The following is a 21,305-nucleotide window of genomic DNA, read 5'->3' on the forward strand; positions in this document are numbered from 1 at the left end:
TTCTATCTAATTTTCAATCCATATTCCAGTTTCAATAATCATTCTAGTAATGTCCTTCATAGCAATTTTTTCCAATATAGGAACTGTGTCGGGGGTTTTCAAGGCCACTTTCAAACTTGATGATTCTAGAAGTATTCACAGGATGCAGGAAAGCTATTATATTCATGGTTATAGTTTAATACAGTGAAAAGATACCTACTAAAATCTGCAAAAGGAAAAGGCACATAGGACAAAGTCTAGGAGAAGCCAGATATAAGCTTCTAGGTGTCTTTTCCCATTGGAATCATACAGGAACACACTTAATATGTATCCCAACAATGAAATGTAACAACACAAGTGAAGTATTGCCAACCAGGGACGTTCAACCACTGCGCCACCAGGGAAGCCCAGTAATGTCTTTTTAAAGACTATAGGCTAATTATTTTATAGAACTTTCCTCAAACTGGCCTTTTCTGAGGTTTCCTCATATTAGATTCTGATTATGAATTTTTGGCTGGAATACCATAAAAGTGATCTCTCTCTGTCTCTCTGTCTGTCTGTCTCCCTCTCTCTCTATCTCTCTTCCTGTCTTAAATAGGCAGCAGAAATAAATCTCTATGGTGGAGTTCAGGCATCAGTGCAGGGACAGATCATTATGAGGGGGCCATATTCCTGGGTCTCATCAGATGACAACACTTGGCCTCTTGCTAAATCAGTCATTATTTTAGATCAACCATGTTCATTATCTTAATGTCCAATTCCTGAACCACATTTTACTGAAAGAGCCTTTGGGTATGTAGTATCCATTATTGAGGGTGACCATATAATTTATTATCCAAACTGGGAAAACTTTGAAATATGCAGAAGGGGACATATTAATTATGCCAGGAAAAACAGGTATAAATTGAGATGTATGATCCCTTTATCCCTATCAGGGTCATGGCTAAACATAAGTAGTAGTAGTAGTGCGGATTAAATCTTAGGTTAAAGATAAGCTTATTAGCAGCAAAACCAAGTTATATTCATCTTTATTTCTTCATGTTGAAAAAAACATGCTTCACATTTATTTTAGGACTCAGTAGGTTACAATCAGTTTATTTTTCCCCTGGGTACATAGCTAAGATTGTCAAGACAAAATATGATGCATTCTGATAAACAGGAAAAATATTGTGACAAATAGAAAGGGGTGTTTTAGAGGTCATAGACAGAAAGTTCATCACAATAATTCTGGTGTGTACTTTACAATTTACACAAGGAAATTCAATTTCCTGCAACAAATATAATTTATCAATCATAACTTTCTACACATTCTTAAGGTGAGTGTAATACAACTCCCTGCAACAAACATGTAAAACAAGCTTAGAAGCTATCCTAACCTCAAGGGTAAGACTTAATTCCACCCAAATAACTATTGACTTTTTGTAGTTAAAGGAGAATATACAGAACTTTTCACATTTTTCAGCAATTAAAAAATAGTAAAACAATCCTTTACATACTGCTTACATTGGGCAGGCTCTGTTCTAAATACTTTATCATCATCAGTCCTCTGAGGCAAGTGTTTTTATTCCATTTTACTTCCATTTTATAGATGAGGGAACTAGGGCATAAATAAATCAACTAACTTGCTTCAAAGTCATAAAACTGGTTGGTGGTAGAGCTGGGTTTTTGCCCAATTCATCTGGCTCCAGTGGTCATGTGCTCTCACCCACTGTGCAATCCCACCTTTCTATTTATAACATGCCAAAGCTCAATTTTACCATCACAGGGGATACAGTATGCATAATTCTTTTTTAAACAGTGTCCTCAGCACTGTCAACACCCTGGCTAAACTACTTATTTGTTGTGTCTTTATGGTACCTGATTTGTAAATATTTTTCAGGTTCTTTTTTGATACAGAAGAGGATTAATGACTGGCTCCCCTCTTATACATTCTCAAAAGCACCGTGTTAACATTATCCTCTGCTTCTTACTTCTCATTATAGTTTTGATTATAATGTTAATTAAAGAGGATTCAAAGTATTTGGCACTACAACTTTCTATTTCCATACCCACAATGTTATGTCCAATAATGTTACCTTTGGCTAAATTTCTGTATGGACCTGATTTCCACTGCAGAATTCACTGTACTTATCTTTTGTTTTAGAAAGAAAAAATAAATTAATAAATCGTGACTATCAAATTATGTCAAGACTCTTGTGTTCATTCCTAATGTAAGTCATACAGTGCAATAAAGGAAGAAAATATACTGTTTGTAAAACCCCTGTGAGTACTCTTTGTCCAGAAATTATGCTTATTTATTTTTAATGCTTCAAATAGAGAACAGAAACTGATCTGCCAAAGCCAAAATAAGTTACAATTCATCCTGTGAAATTGTCTCTCAGTCTAGTCCTCAAAGCTGTTCTGTAAATTGTGGTCAGAGCCTTCTGTGTCCAAATGTGTGATAAGAGTTAAAAGATCTAAGAATTCTTAGACATTCACAACAATGCTGCAGCACAGACTGAAAAGAGTGTAGGCAAAATATGAATATTGACAGTTAATAGAGAGTAAAAATCCTGTGGGTTTTTTTTTTCTATATTTAGTTGTTCTGAGACTATTGTCCCACTTCATTTAAAAGAATCAAGAAGGCCTCGCTCAGAAAAATGCAATTCTGGCAAGCCTAATGCACTATCTTTGCAAAGGCTATATTTTATCAGGTACATACCTATACAGAGCATACCTGTTATTGTTACAGTTGGAACGCATTCTGTTTGGGTGGTGCTTAGTGTTTTGAGGTTATAATTTATTTTTATTATTGTTTATTTGTCACTACTGAGAGGGTAACTAAAAACTATAGTTTTGTTTTGTCATTTGAATTTGGATCAAGTGTGCTTCTGAAAATTTCATTTCAATTTAATTAACACTTAGCCAGTGAAAAAGTTGAAAACCAGACAAAGGTCAAATAAAACAAACTTCATGTATCAAGGGTCATTTTTAAAAAAATAATTGAAAGAAAAAATATTTTTAGGGGCAAACAATATTTTCTGAGAGTATGCTATATTTAGATTTTTTTTTAAATAATTGTATTGAATTAGAATACCTACAGTAATTTGAACTTATGGAGATTCTAATTAGATGGTTCACATCCAGGATTTTCAATGAAGTAAAGGGCATTCTAAAATTATTTAGGGGGATCTATTTCTCGCTATACATTTTGACTCTTCTCCACTAAGTGATAGTAGTACCTTCTCAAACTTGGCTGTATTTGAATCCCCTGGGGAGTTTTAAAAACTACTTCTATTTGGGTCTTGCTCCCAAGTAAATATCACCACTTTACTTGGTTATGTTGCTTTCCCCATTCAGGATTTAGCTTTGCTTCATAAAAAGTATTCCCTGACTATCATCAGTATGGTATATTTGTCCTTACAAACTATAATATACCATACTATGGTATACTATACCATACTATACTATGATATCCTCATACTTCAACAATAACACTTAAAACACTACATAGCAGTCCAACTCTCAATCCCTGGGCTTCGTTTGAATCATTTAGAATTTTTGAGTGCCATGCTATCATTATATTTCTATAGTCTCTCCTGCTTAGAAAATCTGTACTTGGCCCTTAAATTGAAGTATTCAATAACAATATTGTCCATTTAGATGAAAGGAAACTATAAACCATTATAATTATGCTTAAATCTCTTTCATTTTCAGTTATTCACTTCTTTGTATTTTTCATCTGTACTCTAAGATATTTATTCTTTTACCCAGTCAAGTTTCTAGCAAGAGCCATTCCCTTTTTCAATTTTAAATCATAAGATTTAAAAATCATTTCCAAATGCTGGAATGTTTTCTCCTTTAATTTTATGATAGTTTAATTTACGATAGTTCTCTAAGCTTCTCTTCATTTATCCAGACTGGTCATTACTTGTTTTGACTTGTCACATTGGGCTCCACCTTCAAACTGATAAATCAATTTAAATAGATAATTTTTTTAAACTACTGTGTGGGTTCATTGACAAATGGGCAGGTCTGACTTCTGGGGTCTCTTTTGCAGTTTTAATCCTTCAGCCAGTGGGAAAAAATAGCCATCTTTGTTTTAGTAACAAATATGTAATGATTTAAAAAATGGGGATCCACTCCCTGAGATGTGAAATGTAGGACTTGATAATCTAAAACCTTTCCCAGTACAAGTGAGAGGCCAGTTGCAAATGAGAGAGAGCCTTCCCAACTGCAGGATCAGATGTAATTCAAACTGGTAATGTGTTGTATAAGGGAGTAGGATTTGCCACCCCAAAATGGGTCTCTTTGGCATGAGGATTATTTTGAGCTGAAAACAATCAAGGCCCAAAAGACTCAGGAGAAACTTTAACCTTAATTCCCCCTAACTGCCTAAAAGAAATTAGGTACAGGGCCTGTTCCCAGAATAGAGCTATCAACAAAGAGACCTGCAAGGAATATGGGCTGGGTATGGTAGGGGGCACTCTGAGCAGAGTTCAGATTACAGGAAATTGTGATTTTCTTTGGAACTCCATCTTCTTAGAACTCCCCTAGGCACAGTGTAAGCCATAGGTGCACAATAAATGAACCATATTTGCACAACCGGGATAATCTGAGATATTTTAATAAGTATGTAAGTTTATATGGGGAAAAATTTTTTTCTTAATTTGTCATTTTCAAAACATAATGATAATTCCTAGGTCTTTTTAATTAGGGATTATGCCAATATATTAACAAATAATGCAACTTTTCTTCTGTAATATTGAGAAAATTCACTTTAATATCTGTTAATGAGAGCGAGACAATTCTCTGCTGCACTTAATGTATACTTCAGTTAAAGACAAAATAAGCTGGATCCACAGTGTTATATGAGAAGATACAATTCTCTGGGGTTTTTTTGAAAAGTAAATTCTTTGCAAGTAACAGTAGTGAAAAAAAAAAGTTGTTTCAATGATACCACACAACAAAATTTTCAGCTTCTATGAAAGAGACAAGGGAAAAATAATGCATCTCTGTGCTTATTTTCTTTTGATACAACATGGTAGTATAACAATTTAAAGAATAAAATAGGCATTAAAATAATTTGGGGTTAAGAACTATATTTAGTTTAGAAAATAACTTTAGCAACAATCCAGCATTTATTTGCTATGAAAAATTAAGCACCTCAGCATGGCTTTTAAGAACACAGCCTTGGAAGCAGCTGCTTCAGTGTTTGAATCTTGGCTCTACCACGCACTAGCTGCGTGACCGCAGAGAGGCTCTTAAACACTCTGTGCTTCTGCTTCAGTTTCCTCAACTCTAAAATACAGAAGATGAGTGCCTATTTTTTCAGTTGTTATGAGGAATAAATGGCTTAATATTTGGAAAACACTTAGACAGTACCTAACACGTAGCAAACACTGTGTAAAGGGTTAATTCTTTCTCCACTGTTTCATCCGGCATGGTGTAAAGTAAAATTCATATTCTATGGCAAGACAAGAAAAATTTAAAAATGAAAAAATTTTCTCTGCCCTTTGGCTTCTTCTCTCCCCTCCACTGTGCACTGAGTATCAACCAAACCTCGCCCATCGGCAGAAATACCTGCTCAACCATAAAAAACAACATTCTCCCAGCATCAACAAGAAAACTTAAAAGATAACTTTTCACCTTGATCTTGTCATGATGACTCACGACTTTATGGGTTTTTTTTTTTTTTTTTTTTTTTTTTGGCTGTACCACGCAGCATGCAGGGATCTTAGTTCCCAGACCAGGGATCAAAGCCATGCCCACTGCAGTGGAAGTGTGGAGTCTTAACCACTGGACTGCCAGGGCCCTGATGACTCACCACTTTGTACTTGCAGATCTAGATTGTGCAAACTGTCAGTAATACATCATTTAATGTAGGGTCCTCTCAAAAATTTTATATAACTGTGCTTTGACTTCTAATGAGCAGAACAATTCTTGGAGCTTTCTGAGATGCTGTTCCTGAGTTATAATCCTCAATTTGGCTGACATAAAATTTCCATTTCTTTCTGAGATTTACTGATTAACTTTTCTTGACAATGGTGTCCAAGATCTGTGATTGATTATATGTTTCCCAAGTGTCTAGAACAGTGAACACAGTAGTAACTCAATAAATAGTGTTAACTAAATGAATGAATGTGCTATGTAAGTCTTCCTACTCTTAATACAATACAAAAAGACAATAATGATGTCATTTTTTTTCCTGCATGAAATTTATTATTATGGAAACCAATTATTCATAACTATCCAGGGATTTAGCCCCATCATAAGAGAGTCACTTTCTAATACATCAATATCTATTGCCAAAGTAATGTATTATGAGCAATTTTAAGTAAAATTCCCTGGTAATGAAATATTAGCCCATCACTATTGTGACTAAATTATTAGGTTCATGTTTCAGTATGTATATCCACTTTCAAATCTTCTATTATAGATTGCAAAGATTTTTATTAAAATATTATTGAAAAGACCACATGGAGCAAAACTTACCTACATCTATTTACGAACCCATGTCGTATTAAAAGTTAGAACTATATTGTTTTTTATTACATAAAAAATAATTTTCTTCATGTTTTATAATATTTCAACTGTTCATTAAAATATTACTGTAGGTTTTATACATTTTAAAATGTATTCATTTTAAATATTTATAATTTTCTAAGACTTTACACATTTATTTCATTGCAAATACATTATAAAATACAAAATGCATAAAGAAGAAAATATAGGCTCACTTCAATCAGTGTAGAATATTTATAATCATATTTTTATAGACCTGAGACCATCCTCTATCTCCAGCTTTAAAGATAAAAAAATTAAACTTTTAAAACAATTTAAAATTGTAAAAGTACAAAGAATCACCAAAAAGGAAAACAAACTGTATTCAGAATCCAATGCAGGTATTCTTGTACGTTTTGTTTCTGCTTATTTTAAACACTAATCAAAATGTTGATTATTATTTTGATCTGTATGTGTGTAGTAAGTACAATAGGTTATTTAAAGTTAGATTAAAATTTGAAATTTATTAAGTCAGAAAATTTCCTCCTATACTTTCTTATAATTAATATTAATGATTATTTTATCATTTGAAAAAAAGAATGAACCATAAATTAATAGACATAATAGTTTTGCAGATTGTCTAAACACCAAAACAAAAATATATAATGTATTCTTTTATGGAATGTGATAACAATTTATATAGCTCATGTGAAAGTATTATTGTAATCAATAAGAATAAAAATTACTTTTTAATATAAAAAACAGAAGATTGTCAATCGCAGATTCCCAAAAGAACACACACACACCAAAAAAAAAAAAAAAGAAAGAAAGAAAAAAAGAAAGGAAGGAAGGAAGGAAGGAAGAAAGAAAGAAAGAAAGTCCCATAACAACTGTTCATCAAGCAAAGCCTAGTTCATTACTGTCGCAAGGGAGAATATCTTCTTGACTGAATCTTAGGAATGCCTCAAAAAATGTTTAGGGTCTGGGTTGGGATGGTCTAAGGCAGATCTTTCAAAGAAGGAAGCTCCTTCCTTGATATAATACTCTAGTATTGGTGGACACACCAAGTAGGGGAATTTTGAGCCACTTTTGGTAAGTAAACCATTATTTGATAAGAAAGCAAGTTTGCCCACTTGTCCTGGAAAGAAAACCATTTACTCAAATGAGCAAGGTACTGTGCTGACAGGGGGCTAGTTGAGCAATCTATTGCTTGAATAAATGGATCTGGGGGATGTTCCTAAAGATAGAGGTGAAATTATTTACTGGTTTACCATCTTAATTTAGTAAGCAAGGATATCATGCAACACATTGTGAATTCATTGGTGTAGAAACTTTTGTTCTTCTGCTGACAATTAACCCATGGAGAACAGAAGTTTTCATTCTGATGATGAGAATTCCAGTTCTGGTACTCTCTTTAGCAGAAGAGGAAAAATGTCTTTTTCTGCTGATATTTGATTATTATTATAATGACTTCAGTGGTAGTTAAATATGAGTTCTAAGGTATAATTTTTATTCTTATTTTGAATTCAGCTATTCAGTTATGTGTATTGTTTTGGGGTTATCAAATAAGCATCACTTATTGACTATTACCAATAATAACTTAAACAAGAAGTTTTTGTGAAAAGTCTGTGAAAATATTGAGGATCTGTATTGGTTGGGAAGGGGGTGGATAGAATGTGCGGTAGGTTTTAAATTAGAAGAGATTTTATTGTAGTTAGCTAGGGGAGATATAGAAACACTATATCCTTTTCAATTTCACATATTATTGGCCACATACATTAACAGTTTGAAAATACATTGTGTTTTAAGATATAAACTAGTAAAAAATTAAAATTGAAACTTTTAATACAATTAATTTTACTAGTAACCTAATATGATTTTGATGAATTTAAATATGATGATCAAAGAAATTTCATTGGAAACAATACTAAGTAAACTGTAACTAATACAACTGTTACTGTCCCATATATCAATATATACTGATTTCCGCATTTTAGGAGAAAAACATTCAAAGAGCAAATTATCACTGAAAGTGCAGCCATATTGGTAGTCACATTTTCAAGGATATAAAAATTAGCTTTAAAGGCAAAACAAAAATCACCATATTTTTTTCTTTGATTACCATACCGAAATGTATGATCAGAGTCAAAACTAAATTGAGAATTTTGCTTCTATTCCTGCCACCACACTGATTTTTTTTTTCAATTTGCAAGGAGTTTGATTATTTAATTGCCATAAAATTTTACTCAGTTTAAACAAATGTGGTACATTAAAATTAACATTTCTTTCCTAAAATAGACTGTCAGAAATCAGAAGCTAGAAAGGGGCCTTGGAGGTCATCTAGCCCAGTGTTTCTTAAAATTTGCTCATCATCAGAATTGCATGGGAGGTGGCTGCTTTTTCCCAGACTTCTGTACAGAATACTCTAACTCAGTAGATCTGGAATATGGCACAAAAATCAAGTTTGTCCTAAGGGTTTCAGGTGATCTGATGATAAGTCACATTTGGAAAATACAGATTTGCTTCAGAGGCACAGGGGGAAAGTACTATATTGGGGATAAAAAAAGCCCTGTATGTATTGTGGGTTTCCAAATGATTAAGACTTGGTTCTCATATTAAATGTCATTTTTTTTAAAGTTCATGAGATAATGAACACTTCTTAAATTTTAAGGACATAATTTTATTTTTGTAACAGAACATTGCAATCACTTGTCTAACATCTCCAAGTGTCTTGGTCCAACTGGGATCATGAAAAATAATTGCTTTAGATGCAAACTAGTATATATAAGATGGATAAACAACAAGGTCCTAGTGTATAGCACAGGGAGCTATATTTAATATCCTATGGTAAACCAAAATGGAAAAGAATATGAAAAAATAATATATATATGTATATCTGAATCACTTTGCTATACAGCAGAAATTAACACAACATTGTAAATCAACTATATTTCAAAAAATATAAAAAAAGAAAATAATTGCTTTAAAAGTACTTATAATTTTATGAAGGATTCACAAAAAAAGTTATTTTAAATATTAATTTCTCCTTGTTCAGAGATTATTTTTGAAACAAATTTAGATACAGATTTTCTGTAAATTTATTTTTATGAAAAAAAGTATCAGTTCATCCATTTGACAAGTATTAGTTTTTGTTTTCTGATCAAAAACTTTGTGCCAATCACTGTACATTAAGTATTTATTGTACATTTATTATTGATGGCATTAGGAAAATATTGTTCCCATATTTTAATGGCAAATCTGGGATTCAAATGCAAGGTTGTAAGATTAGAAAGCTAAAGCTGTATTGAGTGACAAAGCAATGCAATTCAATAATAAATTTGGTTTTTACAGGTCGAGATTGGGGGTGTCTACCCAAACTGGAGTTTTGATCTCATTCTATAGAAGAAAGAGCTCCAGAAGACAGAAGAAAGAGAAAAGAGAGAAATGGCTAGAGTCTTAAGGAGTACAAAGGAGAATATTAGGCAAGATTGGTAGGATACGTGAAATTTTGAAGTCTCAATGAATTTTATGATGTTTTATCACAGACTGTATTATAAACACAAGCCACCAACCACTTCCCCATCCCTCTATTTCTACCTTTATATGAGACTTCAGTCATCACTTAACGTTATTTTCCAATTTGTGGGCGAGTCGAATATGTGTTTCTCTGTAATGTGATACTTTGTAGAGTTGTGCCCTACAAGAGTGACCTTCAAAGTACAGATTTATCTTTCTTTATACATGTGCCAATTATTATTATTATTTGATTTATTCATTTATTTATTTATTTTGGGGTGTGTTGGGTCTTCGTTTCTGTGCGAGGGCTTTCTCTAGTTGAGGCGAGTGGGGGCCACTCTTCATCGCGGTGCGCGGGCCTCTCACTGCCGCGGCCTCTCTTGTTGCAGAGCACAGGCTCCAGAGGCGCAGGTTCAGTAGTTGTGGCTCACGGGCCTAATTGCTCCGCGGCATGTGGGATCCTCCCAGACCAGGGCTCGAACCCGTGTCCCCTGCATTGGCAGGCAGACTCTCAACCACTGTGTCACCAGGGAAGCCCCCAATTATTTTTAAATGCTATAAACCCACCAGCCTTGTCTATACCTACTGAATACCAAACAATTGGGTAAAAATTGATGGGAGTTTGATCAAATATTCAGATATTTCCTTTCCACCGTTCCAAATATATGTAGAATTTTTGAAAGATTTTGCAACTTTTTTTCCCTCCTATGTCATCCAAATGTTCAGCATTATTCTAACATCCTCCATAGCGCCAATAAAGTAGTCATTCCAATAGGTAGTTTAATGGTTAAATGGTTATCTGTTAAACAGGTTTTTTTCAGAAATGGCTCCAACATAAATACAACTGGAAAAGTGACTGTGGCCATTCCTAATAGGGCTTAGTTCATGCTTTCTGGTTTTACTCATAAAGACAGATCTTCCGGTCCTAAACCATGTGTGTTCCTGTTCCTATTCTAAAGGCTCTGTGAAGCAGAGCACAGGATGCAGGGGTTTATTATTAGGTGGCAATTAAATTGGAGAGGTTGTTTTATCAGTCTGCTCTATGAATTTTTGCTTGTCCCCATGTTAATCAATTTCCATAAATCTATTTAAACCAATAACTTTATAATCATAGAGAAGAGAAAACTGCCATCAATTCCAAAACATGTTGTTAGATTGCTCATGCTTCTAGGTTTCATCATCTCTATTAAAATGTATATGTAGCAATTTAGTGAGTGATATAAAATTTTATTGCAGATAAGTTTTAAACATAGAGATTGACTATACACATTCGACTCCTGACTTTTCTAAATTTGCATAGAAATAATCAAAAAGGAAAATATATATTGAAAGAGCCTATAAAAATAAACAAGGTATAATGAACAAGTCCAATAAGTTTAGAAAGTTCTACAAGTATAGGGAAGATGAGGCCAGCTCATTCTAAATTAAACTGGGAAATAAGTGGGCAGAATCACAAATTACAGAACTCCTCCTAAACCCATGACTGGAGAAACAAGGACTGAAGATGAGGATGAGAGTTATATGAGTCAACTAGAGAAAAATCTAAATTTTGTGAGACCAGGAGATACAATGGAAACCAACACTATGAGATGATCAACCCTACTCTTAACTAGCTACAGAGTATACAAAATGTGACAGTAATCTTACTGTGGGAATGTTCGAAGTCTCATGGTCTCAAACTGCCAGTCCAGTTTTATCCTCCACTGCCCTATGGTGTGGTATCTATTCCCAGAATCTATTCTTCTATTATGCATATATGAAGAAAGATCAGAGAGCTTGACTGAAGAGAAAGTAGGAGCACAAAATGTAATTATTTGAGTCAATATAGATAATAAAGAGCTGAGAAAAAATGGGAGAACAAACCAGTGTGCAAAGTTACAGAATATTTTATGGTTTTGACAAAAAAGGCTCAAGACTAGGGGATGTGAAAAAATAGGAGAAAATAGAAAAGGGTATTTAAGAAATGTTAAGATTATGACTTACACTTCCCTTTAATGTATTTCTAAGTATGGGAACAAAATTACAATATTTTTTAAAAATTAAAATTTAGCTATTAAAGTATCAATCTTGAATTAGATGCTGTTCATAAATCGAGCCATGTATCAATAGGTAATAACCTATTTTTTGAGTGCTAATCCAGGATTGTGTATTTAATATGCTTTCCAGATAAAAATAATTGATTTAGATGTTACTCAAAGCCAAACTGAGCATCTGGATTGCTGACATTGTAAGGAAATAGGAATCCTTTAAATAAGAGGCATAGTGTTTGCTCAAATAGCATCAAAAATACAAAAAGATCCCTGAAGACCTGCTGACTTGCAAGATGAAAATAATAGCACGATTGCCTTGAATATGGACACTTTATCCTGAGAATCAAATCTACACAGCTCTAATGTAAATCTGTTTCATGAAGAGGTATTGAGTATTCTGGGGGGGGGGGGGGGCAGGGACCGTGCACATCAGTTTTCAAGCTCAAACAGCAACTACTGCATCCCAATCAACAGTCAGCAAAATAAGACTTTTAGGCTCAGGAAACATAAACTGAATTCCAAAGGATGAGGAGTTAATATACAATGCTGGACATTGCTTCCATTCTCAGAAGCCATGTTATCTTAAATAAACTGAGCCTGAGGGGAAAGTATAGATGGAGCAAATGGCAAATATGGAGCAGGCTGACCTTGGCAATTCAGACCTAAGGCCCTAGGGCTGATTTAAAATGTTTAAAAAAAAATGGAGGTTATCACTTCACTCAACAATAGGCAAAGATCCAATCAGCAGGAAAAAATCAAAAAGTACACAAAATATACAAAAAAAGTAAAATGGCAAAATAGTAGAAAATCCACAAAAAAGCAAAAATAAAATGGTTTCAAATATAAATATCTCAGTGGTGAGAATAAATCTAAAAGGGAAATAAATCTATGGGAAAAAAGGGCTAAAAGATATCCCTAAAACATAATAAACATGAGAATTTTAATTATCTACAAACACTTAACTTACATTAACATGACTTTACACATTGCTTTACATTCTGCATTAAAATGATCTTATTAAAAACCAGGACATTTTTGCCCAGTTAAGATAAAGTTGCAAATAACTTTACTTTCATTTCAGGAATTTCGTGAACATTCATTTATCCAAACAATAAAGCATTCAACCTGCCCTCATCAGGATAGCATCTTCTCCATTTTTAACAGTCAGTCCCTGAACTGGACTTAGTAGATGGCTGTTTGCTTGTAAATGCTCATGTCAAAACCCTCACTTTGCTGTGTACACCAACCCCAACTATTGTATTACAAATTTTGTCCAATCTCAATGGTGTTTCCATATTGAAAAAGCATCTTGAACCAGGTCCCCAAAATGGTACATCATATCCCTGACTTTCACTTTCTGTGGCACTACTACGACTCTGTCAAGATAGTGGTCTCCCTTACTGCAGTGAAAGTAAAGATATAAAAAACAATATATAAACAAACTTCTAGATCCAGTAATTCCACTCCTGGACATATGTCTGAAAAAACAAAAACACTAATTCGAGAAGATACATGCAACCCGAAGTTCATAGCAGCAACATTTACCCCTACACATACACACTGTAAGAAAATTACTTGAAAGATAAACTATTAATGTGGTTCATCTTTTGAATAATACCTATAAACACTTATTTGGAGGAGACGTTTAAACTTGCTTGCCGATGGGCAGAAGATAACTGCTAGTAACACTGCTTCAGCTGGCATTTGCCAATAATAAAACAAAATGCCTGCAATTAATTGGATTTAGCCACCTTAGAAGGCAGTGTAGCAACCATCTGTAACTGATTGCCTCTTCCCTTGCCCCAAGAGTCTTCCTGTCCAGAATATAAAACGTCCTCCTTGAGAGAAGTCCTAATAAATGATTTTTCACCCTTCTCTTTACATATTCATGAGTGTTTTACTTCCCTTAGAATTAGTGTTCCCAGGAAACTGCCCACCTGTTCTATCCTTTAATCCAGCAAGATATATAGCTTCTAAACATTACAAAATGAATCACCTTGTTGTGTGAAACAGTACGTTATCTACATATTTAGGCAGTAGATAAAGCCTTCCTCCACTTTAGAAGCTTTTTGTTTTTGAGAAAGCAATTTGGCATTTATATTAGAAGAAAAATATATGTGGACATTAGGCTTGCTACAGTGTAAACTCCAGATGAGCAAGGCCATATTTGCAGGAGGGATTGTTGTAGATGAAGTTGAAGAACATGTCCCAGGAGTTGCTATGGTGTCTAACATTATGTAGAAGAGAAGTAAATTGCAACTGGTGAACCAGAAGCTGCTTCCATTTCCTATATTTTATTTTAATGAAGTTATATAATTGAACTTATTTTATCAGCTGGCTATGTTTAAGATTGCGTCCTGATAGACAAGATTGGATGATACACTTTTTATTACATTATTATGACCCAATCAATATTCATATCAAATATTTCAGTTCTCAGCTCTAATGCTCTTTTGGTTGACTTAGATAGTGAAGTTGTTTAAATTCCCTTTTAGCACCAAGAATAGTTGCCGATAGAATCATTTAATCGAAGCACATTTAACTGTAAATTACCTAAATTATAAGAATAATTAAGCACACTGGAGAATGTACCCTATATTAAGCTGAAATGAAAACCCACTTTGTGCATATTCATAAATTTATGTTTTCAGTATTGAAAAAAAAGTAGTGGCTTTTAATCAAGACCTTATGTCAACTCAGAATGAGACTATTTTTTGCTTGGATAAATAATTTAAATTAAGTTTAAAATCAGAAAATGGACATATTAAATACAATAAAATTAAATGTTATTATACTTTAAGGACAAGCAAATAGGAGAATTCCAACTATTGGGAAAAAAGAATGAGGACAAATAATAGATAAAGAGAAAAGAATTAACCAAGATATCCAACTAGGAATTTCCCTAAAGGAAAATAAAATACAGTGGCACATAAACCATATATCAAGAACAACACCTCTCCATTTATTTTTTGTTATTGTTGTTGATAAAATATTAAGAATCTGCTATATGTAAGCTATATTAACTACAACTGCTTCACTGCCTCAAGGAAATCAATCAAAAACATTGGAAGAAAAATGATAGATTGGAATAAGTTTAAACGTTAAAGCTAATAAAAGAAATGAGAAAAAAAAGAAATCTGGTTTTGAAAGCTTCTGGCTAAGAGCTGGGCTATAACAGTACTACTGAGTATTTTTAAAAATCTAAAAAATATCAACAATAATTGGAAAATATTCCATGACTATGGATGGAAGGAGAGAAAACATGACTACTTTGAATCATGTCTGAACATAAAACAAAGACAAGGATACTACAGCAGAAGAAGAATCAAGCACTCCCTCTCCAGGCTAACATGAGTGAGGACTACTTCTTTACCAATGACAACTTTAATCCCCCATTTTCCTCCCACCTCCTGCAAAAAAACAAATAAGATACCTTGTCATTAAATTTTTGAGGCATTCTGATAGCACCTAAACTAGAACCAAACAGAGTCCAGGCAGCTGAAAAGGCTTCATGTTTCTGTAACAAGTGTCAAATAAACAGCAAGTGATCATCAGCTAGCATTGCAAGTTTGATATTCACCCCTGAACTTAGTGGCTGAGCTGACACCCTGAAGTCCTGACATTCCCAGGGAATTGGGCTGTCAAGGAGGTAAGAAGATACTGGACAGACTACTTGGCAAGCCCACATGAGTGACTACAGCAAGTTCCATGGCCAATCTCCTAACTCTGGAACTATAAAAAGCAATTCAGTTGTTTAGCCCATTCTTCAGGACAACTGTATTAACTAAGTGTTAATATATTCCCTTGTAATGGATTGAAATCTGGGTCTTTGGTTAAGTTACTTTCCCAAAGCCAGGAAGCCAATTCGTGGTGTAACCTCAGTAAACAGAGATCAACATAATTATCATCTCTATAGAGTTCCTGTCAAAACTGTGGGCCACACCTTCTGAAGGCACAGCTCTGTGATCAGGTCTCTGAGCCCCTTCTGCTCCAAGGATACTCCAGGAAGAAGGAACACCCTTTGAGGTCAGCCCTAAAAGTCTGAGGGAGAATCATGGGAAGAGCCTCTCAAGCAGGGCAGGCTGAAAGGTCCCTCAGACATCCAGGCAGCTCTGCAGTAGCTCATCTGCAATGATAAATCTCCAACTTGTGTTTTGTGGAAGACAGCATTCAATGATGCTGAAGTGAAGCCTGGTCCAACCAGCACTAGGAAGCTTTAAAGTATTCCTTACACCCCACTCTCGACATGGCTCCTCTCCCAGAATGCATTGTGAGAGGCCTCTCCCCCAGAGGTCCCTCCAGTCACTGTTTCATTGCCCTCAAAGGTTCAGGTGCACCAACTAGATGCTAAGCATTAGATGCTGGGATAAGAAAGTGAGCAAGATAGACACAGACCTTTTCTTCGGGTAAAATAATTTAGTCAAAGTTACAATGCAGCGAGATACGTGGTGTGATGGGAGGTCAGTGCAGCTATGCTGGTTTGAGAGAGCTAGGGAGATCACCAAGGAGCACCTTTTTTACTACCAGAAGAAGGTAGAGAGGAGACATTTAACATGGCGGAGCAGTAAGACGTGGAGATCACCTTCCTCCCCACAAATACATCAGAAATACATCTACATGTGGAACAACTCCTACAGAACACCTACTGAACGCTGGCAGAAGACCTCAAACCTCCCAAAAGGCAAGAAACCCCCCCACGTACCTGGGTAGGGCAAAAGAAAAAAGAATAAACAGAAACAAAAGAATAGGGACAGGACCTGCACCAGAGGGAGGGAGCTGTGAAGGAGGAAAGGTTTCCACACACTAGGAAGCCCCTTTGCGGGCGGAGACTGTGGGTGGCGGAGGGGGGAAGCTTCGGAGCCGTGGAGGAGAGCGCGGCAACAGGGCTGCAGAGGGCAAAGCAGAGAGATTCTTGCACGGAGGATCAGTGCCAACCAGCACTCACCAGCCTGAGAGGCTTGTCTGCTCACCTGCCGGGGTGGGTGGGGTTTGGGAGCTGAGGCTCGGGCTTCGGAGGTCGGATCCCAGGGAGAGGACTGAGGTTGGCTGCGTGAACACAGCCTGAGGGGGGCTAGTGCACCACAGCTAGCCGGCAGAGAGTCCAGGAAAAAGTCTGGACCTGCCTAAGAGGCAAGAGACCATTGTTTCTAGGTGCACGAGGAGAGGGGATTCAGAGCACCACCTAAATGCGCTCCAGAGACGGGCACGAACTGCGGCTATCCGTGCGGACCCCAGAGACGGGCATGAGAAGCTAAGGCTGCTGCTGCAGCCAGCAAGAAACCTGTGTGCGAGCACAGGTCACTATCCACACCTCCCCTCCCGGAAGCCTGTGCAGCCCGCCACTTCCAGGGTCCTGTGATCCAGGGACAACTTCCCCAGGAGAACACACGGTGCACCTCAGCCTGGTGCAACGTCACACTGGCCTCTGCTGCCGCAGGCTTGCCCCGCATTCTCTACCCTTGCCTCACCCCGACCTGAGTGAGCCGGAGCTCCCTAATCAGCTGTTCCTTTAACCCCGTCCTTCTGGGCGACGAAGAGACACCCTGAGGCAACCAACACGCAGAGGTGGGGCCAAATCCAAAGCTGAATGCCAAGAGCTGTGCGAACAAAGAAGAGAAAGGGAAATTTCTCCCAGCAGCCTCAGGAGCAGCAGATTAAACCTCCACAAGCAACATGATGTACCTTGCACCTGTGGAATACCTGAATAGACAATGAATCATCCCAAAATTGAGATGGTGGTCTTTGGGAGCAACTGTAGACTTGGGGTTTGCTTTCTGCATCTAATTTGTTTCTGGTTTTATGTTTATCATAGCTTAGTATTTAGAGTTTATTATCACTGGTAGATTTGTTTACTGATTTGGTGGCTCTCTTCCTTTTTTTTAATATATATATATATATTTTTTTCCTTTTTCTCTTTTTGAGAGTGTGTATGTGTATGCTTCCTAGTGTGATTTTGTATAGCTTTGCTTTTACCATTTGTCCAAGGGTCCTGTCTGTCCGTTTCTGTTTTTTTTGGTAAGTATAGTTTTTAGTGCTTGTTATCATTGGTGGATTTCTTTTTTGGTTTGGTTGCTCTCTTCTTTCTTTCTTTTATTTTTTTTTCCTTTTTTAAAATTATTTTTAATTTTCTTAATTTTTAATAACTATTTTGATTTTTTTATTTTAATACCTTTCCTTCCTTTCTTTCTTTCTTTCTCTCTCTCTCCCTCTTTCTTCTGAGCCATGTGGCTGACAGGGTCTTGGTGCTCCAGCTGGGTGTCAGGCCTGTGCCTCTGAGGTAGGAGAGCCAAGTTCAGGACATTGGTCCACCAGAGACTTCCCAGCTCAACGTACTATCAAACAGAGGAAACCTCCCAGAGATCTCCAGCACAACGCCAAGACCCAGCTCCACTCAACGACCAGCAAGCTACAGTGCTAGACACACTATGCCAAACAACTAGCAAGACAGGAACACAACCCCACCCATTAGCAGAGGGCTGCCTTAAATCATAATAAGGTCATAGACAGCCCATAACACACCTCCGGACGTGATGCTGCCCACCAGAAAGACAACATCCAGCCTCATCCAACAGAACACAGGCACCAGTCCCCTCCACCAGGAAGCCTACACAACCTACTGAACCAAACTTAGCCACTGGGAGCAGACACCAAAAACAACAGAAACTATGAACCTGCAGCCTGTAAAAAGGAGACCCCAAACACAGTAAGTTAAGCAAAATGAGAAGACAGAGAAACACACAGCAGATGCAGCAGCAAGGCAAAAAGCCACCAGACCTAACAAATGAAGAGGAAATAGGCAGTCTACCTGAAAAAGAATTCAGAATAATGATAGTAAAGATGATCCAAAATCTTGGAAATAGAATGGAGAAAATACAAGAAATGTTTAACAAGGACCTAGAAGAATTAAGAGCAAACAAACAGAGATGAACAACACAATAAATGAAATTAAAAATTCTCTAGAAAGGATCAATAGCAGAATAACTGAGGCAGAAAAACAGATAAGTGACCTGGAAGGTAAAATAGTGGAAATAACTACTGCAGAGGAGAATAAAGAAAAAAGAATGAAAAGAACTGAGGACACTCTCAGAGACATCTGGGTCAACACTAAATGCACCAACATTAGAATTACAGGGGTCCCAGAAGAAGAAGAGTAAAAGAAAGGGACTGAGAAAATATTTGAAGAGATTATAATTGAAAACTTCCCTAATATAGGAAAGGAAATAGTCAACCAAGTCCAGGAAGTGCAGAGAGTCCCATACAGGATAAATCAAAGGAGAAACATGCCAAGACACATATTAATTAAACTATCAAAAATTAAATACAAAGAAAAGATATTAAAAGCAGGAAGGAAGAAACAACAAATAATATACAAGGGAATCCCCATATGGTTAACAGCTGACCTTTCAGCAGAAACTCTGCAAGCCAGAAGGGAGTGGCAGGACATATTTAAAGTGATAAAAGGGAAAAACCTACAACCAAGATTCCTATACAAAAGAAGGATCTCATTCAGATTTGACGGAGAAATTAAAACCTTTATAGACAAACGAAACCTAACAGAATTCAGCACCACCAAACCAGCTTTACAACAAATGCTAAAGGAACTTCTCTAGGCAGGAAACACAAGAGAAGGAAAAGACCTACAATTACAAACCCAAAACAATACAGAAAATGGTAATAGGAACATACATATCGATAATTACCTTAAATGTAAATGGATTAAATTCTCCAGCCAAAAGACATAGACTGGCTGAATGGATACAAAAACAAGACCCATATATATGCTGTCTACCAGAGACCCACTTCAGACCTAGGGACACCTACAGACTGAAAGTAAGGGGATAGAAAAGATATTCCATGCAAATGGAAATCAAAAGAAAGCTGGAGTAGCAATTCTCATATCAGATAAAATAGACTTTAAAATAAAGACTATTACAAGAGGCAAAGAAGGACACTACATAATGATGAAGGGATCAATCCAAAAAGAAAATATAACAATTGTAAATATTTATGCACCCAACATAGGAGCACCTCAATATATAAGGGAAATGCTACCAGCCATAAAGGGGAAATAGACGGTAACACAATCATAGTAGGGGAGTTTAACCCGCACTTTCACCAATGGACAGATCATCCAAAATGAAAATAAATAAAGAAACACAAGCTTTAAATGATACATTAAACAAGATGGACTTAATTGATACTCATAGGACATTCCATCAAAAAAACAGAATACACTTTCTTCTCAAGTGCTCATGGAACATTCTCCAGAATAGATCATATCTAGGGTCACAAATCAAGATTTGGTAAATTTAAGAAAATTGAAATCATGTCAAGTATCTTTTCTGACCACAATGTTATGAGACTAGATATCAATCAGAGGAAAAAATCTGTAAAAAATATGAACACATGGAGGCCTAACAACACACTACTAAATAACCAAGAGATCACTGAAAAAATCAAAGAGGAAATCAAAAAATACCTAGAAACAAATGAGAATGAAAAAACAACAACGCAAAATCAATGGGATGCAGCAAAAGCAGTTCTAGGAGGGAAGTTTATAGCAATACAATCCCACCTCAAGAAACAAGAAACATCTCAAATAAACAACCTAACCTTACACCTAAAGCAATTAGAGAAAGAACAACAACAACAAAAAAAAAAACCCTAAGTTAGCAGAAGGAAATAAATCATAAGGATCATATCAGAAATAAATGAAAAAGAAATGAAGAGAACAGTAGAAAAGATCAATAAAATTAAAAGCTGGGTCTTTGAGAAGATAAACAAAATTGATAAACCATTAGCCAGACTCATCGAGACAAAAAGGGAGAAGACTTAAATCAACAGAATTAGAAATGAAAAGGGAGAAGTAACAACTGACACTGCAGAAATACAAAGGATCAAGAGAGATTACTACAAGCAACTATATACCAATAAAATGGACAACCTGGAAGAAATGGACAAATTCGTAGAAGAGCACAACCTTCCAAGACTGAACCAGGAAGAAATACAAAATATAAACAGACCAATCACAAACACTGAAATTGAAACTGTGATTAAAATTCTTCCAACAAACAAAAGCCCAGGTCCAGATGTCTTCACAGGCGAATTCTATCAAACATTTAGAGAAGAGCTAACACCTATCCTTCTCAAATTCTTCTAAAATATAGCAGAGGGAGGAACACTCCCAAAATCATTGTATGAGGCCACCATCACTCTGATACCAAAACCAGACAAAGATGTCTCAAGGAAAGAATACTCCAGGCCAATATCACTGATGAACATAGATACTAAAATCCT

This window comes from Leucopleurus acutus (genome assembly GCF_964270905.1).
Source record: "Leucopleurus acutus genome assembly, chromosome: 11".
Classification (NCBI taxonomy): domain Eukaryota; kingdom Metazoa; phylum Chordata; class Mammalia; order Artiodactyla; family Delphinidae; genus Leucopleurus; species Leucopleurus acutus.